This window comes from Dipodomys spectabilis, unplaced genomic scaffold (genome assembly GCF_019054845.1).
Source record: "Dipodomys spectabilis isolate Male_0828 unplaced genomic scaffold, ASM1905484v1 ptg000393l, whole genome shotgun sequence".
In the NCBI taxonomy this organism is placed as follows: Eukaryota; Metazoa; Chordata; class Mammalia; order Rodentia; family Heteromyidae; genus Dipodomys; species Dipodomys spectabilis.
In genome coordinates, this window is record NW_024871070.1 from 210,400 (window position 1) to 216,895 (window position 6,496).

At 31.9% G+C, this 6,496-nt stretch overlaps 1 pseudogene; it reads left to right on the plus strand.

The window, feature by feature from the left end:
* Positions 1-5,970: 5,970 nt before the first annotated feature.
* LOC122096840 lies at positions 5,971-6,066 on the plus strand (annotated as a pseudogene).
* The last annotated feature ends 430 nt before the right edge of the window (positions 6,067-6,496 follow it).

Genomic DNA, 6,496 nt, shown 5'->3' on the forward strand with positions numbered 1-6,496 from the left:
GGAATTTTAAGGTGTCCCTTACAAGTTGGAAACTGTTGGGCTAGTATGACTTTATGGCATAAATCTTGGAATTGATGGTCATAGACATAATAGCTTACTCTTATGAACAATTGCTTACTCTTGAAGAATTAATTATTACACATGCTTCACAGTTTTATCCTCTATCAGAATGTGGCTATTTTTCTATTTACTTCTCAATCTGTAACACCTCATTGGAAACTGCATCTATTGCAGAATTACATAACATGCAAACAGGTACTGTTTTGAATCTCTTAGGTATGTTGAGAATTTAAAAATGAGTAGTTATTTGTCATAGGAATTTTGAAGAACACATATATTCTGTCCTCTTAAAAACTTACTTACTTTTAAAAGTTATGGGTTTACATAGCATTAAACTGTTTTCCGTTTTAGAATGAGAATGTACTAAATTTATTTTTTTTGAAAAATTAGGCAAGTATATTGTGAAAATATTGTCTAGTTGGATAACATGCAAGTTGAATTACCCTCTGATAAAGAAGGGGTAATTAATTCAAATTAGATGCCAAATAGTATTGATTTTTAAAATGTTACTACATAAAGAATATTATTTACTGTGCTAATACAGTGAAATTATATTTTATGCAGCTTATTTTTTCAATTTTATTATCAAAATGATTTACAGTGGGGTTACAATAATTGTAAGGTATTAAATCATAACTTTTCAAACTTGGTAACACTCCCTCATTTTTCTCACAGTTTTCCTTCACCCCTTCACCGCTCACAAGCTGTGAAATACATTTCCAACCTATTGTCTTGTGAGTATTGCTATTGCAGTGGTTTGCCTTTTGTCCTTTGTCTCATCATTATTCTCACCATTGTCTCACCATACAGCAGGGATAAACCATAGGGGAACACACCAAAGAAAACAGAAATCACATAGTTCATCAAAAACAACAACCATAAATGAAAAAAAAAAATCTGGTTCCATATCTTGGAATTCATTTTGCTTAGCATCATCTAATATGGCTATATATACGCATAACAAAGCCACTAGAAAATAATAGCTGCATGGATACTATATCATGAAAACAGCATGTTAACATTTTGATGGAAAAGATGGAATTAGGATTGGTGAATTTGTGGTTCTGATAAAGGATTTTCAAGGATTTTAAAGTTATGACAGGTAAAATTTAATTGTTCAAAATTTTTAACAACTTAGCCTATTAAGAAAATTTAAAATTGCCTGGAAGAATAGGCTTTCATGCAAAGAAATCCAAGGAGACTTAGTAGAGAGGGAGCAATGTGGATGAAGATGGCTCTTTTTCACACTAAACAAACAAACCTCAGAAACCTTGCTGTAAATCCTGTAGGTTCCCTTGGAATTGCCCTTACCCAGGAACGATATTCTCACTGTTTGAAACCAGATTGTATTGGAATTTAAATTAAAAGTTCTTAAAAAAATAAGGCATCAAAATTTGTAAATTTACCTTTAATTACCAAACAGTAGTTCTCTGAAAAAGATAATTGGAGTCAAAATATTTAGGGAGAAAGTGCCCTCCACAATAAAAGAAGGTGTTAGGATTACACATTTCTGTTTGTAACACTTTCCACAATGTCTTTGGACATGAAGCAGTGAAACACAGAAAAAAAAATCTGATTGGATACTTCAAACGAATGATTTCACATTTCTAAGTGGCTCACAAAAAATAATATTCTTATTAATATGAGATAGTGAAGACTTCTTTTATTACATATACCAAAAAGTTCAGAAAAGAATTGAGCAAATGGAAAAAATAATAAAAAAAATGTTTTCTTAGAAGACTTAGCTAAGCGTAATGACTTCAGCAGTGAAGGGAGGCCAAAACTTTTTGATATAAATTTTGTTAGTATTTTTACTCCCTAAAGTGATTTTACAGAGCCCATTTGGCTCACTACAATGCAGAACTGATTGAATGAAGACAGGAAAATACATTCCACATCCAAATGAGGCAACTTAAAGAGTTTTAAAAGAGAAATAATGAAGATGTAGCAGTGGTGGAGCCAGAATGGCCTTCAGCTTCACGAGACTTGAAGTCAAGAAGCTGTGATTAATTGGAACTCCGGCAAGAGATAAGAGGAGGACATAGAAGTAGGTCCTAGAAGTATTGTCCTTTTGTAACAGACACTTTCTTCCAAAGTATGGGTGATTTAACTCTATTTTCCTCCATACAGTTGGTGAGCAAATGCAAGACCAAGAGAAAAATAATCTATTGAAATAATTTTGCATAGAATAACTTCACTGTTCCTGATATGGTATCTAAGGAGAATCTTAAGAGAGAAGATAAAAAGTGCAGTATATTTTGTTTCCTCTAAGCATCTTGTTAGCAAATATATCTTTGAGGTTAGACAATTCTGATTGAACCAACAAGTGATGGAGTACTTATTTTTGTGGGCACTTTAGACACAAGAAGTCTTTCAAGGTAAAAGAAAAAATATATAGCCAAATATTTGTGATCACAGCCTCTTGGACTGTTTTCTGGAGACAAAGTTTTACTTTAGATTTCTCCTCATTAACATAGATGTTGTTTCATGGCAACCAAATGCAAGAGGGAAGTTTTATGGACTCACTTGGCCAATTAAACAGCATGAAAGAAGAAAATGGCAAATAATATTTAATGAAATTACTTTGACCAATTACTTTGCCAGAAGAAAGAAGAAAAAATATAATTCAAAATCAATTGACTTAAAAGTATGAAGAAAAAGTAGTGAAGAGAGATTTGAGAAAATAGAGGATTGTTTTCTCTCCAGTGGAGTAATGGGTTCTTGATCTTGTTTCTTCAATTCTACCTCACAAGCTACCAAGTGTGTCTCAGGATTGGATTATCCAGTTCAGACAGAAAACTCGTAGAAGAAAGATACTGTTTGCAGCAGATATAGGTGATTTATAACCTTAGACAATCTAATTCTGTTCAAAATTCTCCCCTATCCCAAACTTCCCTCTTTGAACAGCTTTGTTTGCTTTTCCCAAGACTGCCCTTCATTAACTGATTAAAATTTTGAGTGGTCATATTCATACTCTAGAGATTGCTGTTTGGTTGTGATTTTTGTGTGTTTTTGTTTCTTGTTGTGTTTTGTAACTGAATTTTAAAAGGTTGTGCAATTCTGTTACAATTAAATATATCCATCTAATTGTCCAATGCTCCTAGCTCTGAGTCACTCCTTCCATCATTCTCAACCAACCCTTTCTCCAAGATTTATTTCCAATTTACCACTTCCTTCATCATATGTGTACATTCAGTATTCTAACTGTATTTGCCCCTTGTTCATTTTGCATTCATTCTATGTCTTTACTATAATTCCTCTCTGATTTCAACTTCCTGATAGTCATTCTGATAAACTGTCTATTAATACTTTGAAAAGTTTATATACATTCCATGGAGTTTCAATCCTGCATATTCTTTAACTGATGCCAGTTTATATTTCCATAATTCATTCATCTGCAGCAACAATTTGCAAGACTGGATATGGGAAGCACCTAAACATGAATTTATTCTCAACCGTTTGGAAGATTAATCTTTAGTCAAAAAGAAAGTTAAAAAATGGCTTAGAATGTATTCCTAACTATGAATTTTTATAAATGGATTTGTACAATGGTGTGATTCTTTTATTTTACATGGAATAATATTTTCTACTAGCTAGAAGTTTTGGAAAAAGAAGAAAATTAAAATGTATTCCTAGAGAGGAATATGATAGAAGTAGAAGAGAGATATTATGTTTCTCATATCTCTGATAAGTACCCATAGTCAAGACTTAAAGTCATATTTCTTACTATGTTAGACAGAGGGAAAACATAAAATAACATATGATAAGGCAACTATTTGTGATTTTTTAAAATGTACCTTATTAAATGATGAAATTTATTAGCTAACGTTTGGGTTTGAAATTTAGGAGGTTGATCTATTTAACACATTTCTGAAAGGCTCTTACTGAAAAACACAAATTGTGGGTGGTAGTATTTCTACACTTTAATGAATGGTTGAACATGTTTGGCATTAGTGCTGTGTAAATAATTCAACTCTATTTAACTTGCTCCCTACACTTGAAAAACTTGTAATGTCACTAAGTATCATCAACTTGTCAAATGTTATTTTGGCGAAAGTGATTTTAAAAAGTTGATTTGAAAATGAATGTACTTTCAGTAGATTAAATGTAGATTATCGTTGGTTTGAGAGTGACATTTTTATACCACAGAACCATGTTGTACTGAAGTCCCAGTGTTTTGAAGCACTAAGGAGTGCTTCAAATGTTTTTCTGAATTACATTTGACCTCTAAGTCAAGTTTTCGGGCTTTGGTAGACCAATTATGGGTCTGTCCTTCCAGGAACTATTTTTGGCCCACTTATGTTGGAATAAAATCTTTCGTTAATCATAGGTGAGGGGTATTAAAAATAAATTATGAACTTGTTCACTCATATGGGCTGGTCATCTGTAAGTTGAATGTTTGAATTACAGTACTTTCTCTCAAATTTTGTGATCTCATCCTTCATTTTAAGTTGCCTTGCATTTCACAATTGCTTACTGCTAATTCCTGCATCTTAAGGAATTGGGGCCCTGAAATATAGGAAATGCGAAATTGAGATGGGTCTTCAATTACTTTGTGTTGATATGTTGCAAGGGCCTTGGTGAAAAGTCTTGCCCCTGATATCTGATGATGCATGTAACTGGGACCTGGGATCCTAGGACCCATGGGTACTGCAGAAAAATAATATATTTTAGACATCTTAGCAAAATTTGGGAATAATCACTAGGAATGCTTCAGAAATATGGAGAAAAACAGTTTGGGACAGGCGAGTTAAAACAATAAACAGAGCAGAAGAGTAAAATCCATTACAGATTAGAGGAAAACATTGTTTTTTTACCATGTGGATTCAGAAGGCAAAGAACAGTTATAATGTATCACAAGTTTATAGTAAAAACATTGCATTGATACTTTTTAAACTCTAATATATATTTTAAACCTAAATATTTATATTCCAATTCTATTTATTGGAAAAATAAATATCAATTTATTTGTCAAATTATCAACTAATTCTAGTAAGTTTCATTGTGTGAAATATAAAATCAGCACATATTAATATAAAATATATGACTATATATAATTAAAAGGCACACATTTTGTATTGTTTTGTTGTAGTTACTGTATCAAAGGCATCTCTGTTTTAAAGTATTATTCCATTATCTCTACCTCAGTGTTTGATAGGGTTAGACCTAAACTTTACCATTTGTAGATTTACAGCATGGAGGCAAGACGAAACACTGTGATTAAAACATTATCAATTTAATGCCTAATAATGAGGAGAAACATATGCACTTCTCCTGCAACTCTGAAAATATTTGGTGATAAAAAGGCAGTAGTGTAAGTTCCTGCCTGGTTGGATGGTAGACAGGCCAGAACAATAAGTAATCATGCATACGAACAATTTTTCCACCTTCTTGTCTTTAGCTACTTTTGAAATGGAAGGTATAATAAACAATTATATTTTGATAAAATACCTTCTAGTCTGAACAGTTCTATTTGAACTGTTCATCTCTCAATGATCCCTTGTAACCAAGATTAGTTTTGTTCTAGTAAGAAAATCTTTGCTGTCAGGGTAAGATATTCTAGTTGGTCTGTTCCCACATGGAAGAAGGGTAAAGGCTCAGGTAGACATTTGTTCCAGTAACACCTCATTTGGGAAATTGGCAGCTGAAGAAGTTTAGAAGAAGCTCTTAAGCAATGCTTACTTTGAATCCATTAGGTCCACAAAGCTAATTCAGTTGGATAAATAAGTACTTGAAAAAGCCATCACCTTTGGACCTAGCTATAAATAACTGAGAGTACGATCAAATACCAAATAAAAAGACTTAATACAGTCATTGACAAAAAAATTTTGCAAATGTGATCAATCGACTGATCAATATAATTTTTTTTCCACTATTCACAGAATTTTAGGGAAATAAGATCGATAGCATTGTTAGGAACAATAAGGTTTCCTTCTTACAATACAGAGATTAACATGGCACTTGCACAAGGATAATATGAAAATTTGAGAAGTATTCCATATTTTTCATTCTTCAGATGCAAGAAATGAAAAACAGTTATTAAAAAGTTGATTACAAAATTACAAGTGTAACAATGCACGTAATTCATATTATTAAATTTAGTTTGACATCAGTGTATTAAATCTTCACCTCAGAAAGGCGTTTATGTAGCATAAAACTTTACAAAACTTTTCAAATTAGACAACATTGTCATGTCATTTTATCCCAAAGAAAAATAATATTAAGACCTAGGAAAAAAGGAATCAGACTGTTCTATATGGAATGCAATCGGAAAGGACACATTAATGAACCTATATATTATAAAATAATGTAGAATTCAAAGTATATCTAGGAGAAAATAAATTATGAACATTATGCAAACATAGAATATAGAATATTTTAAAATATACTTTTTCAGACAAGCATCAGAAATATTTTAGTTTCTGTGCTACTCATT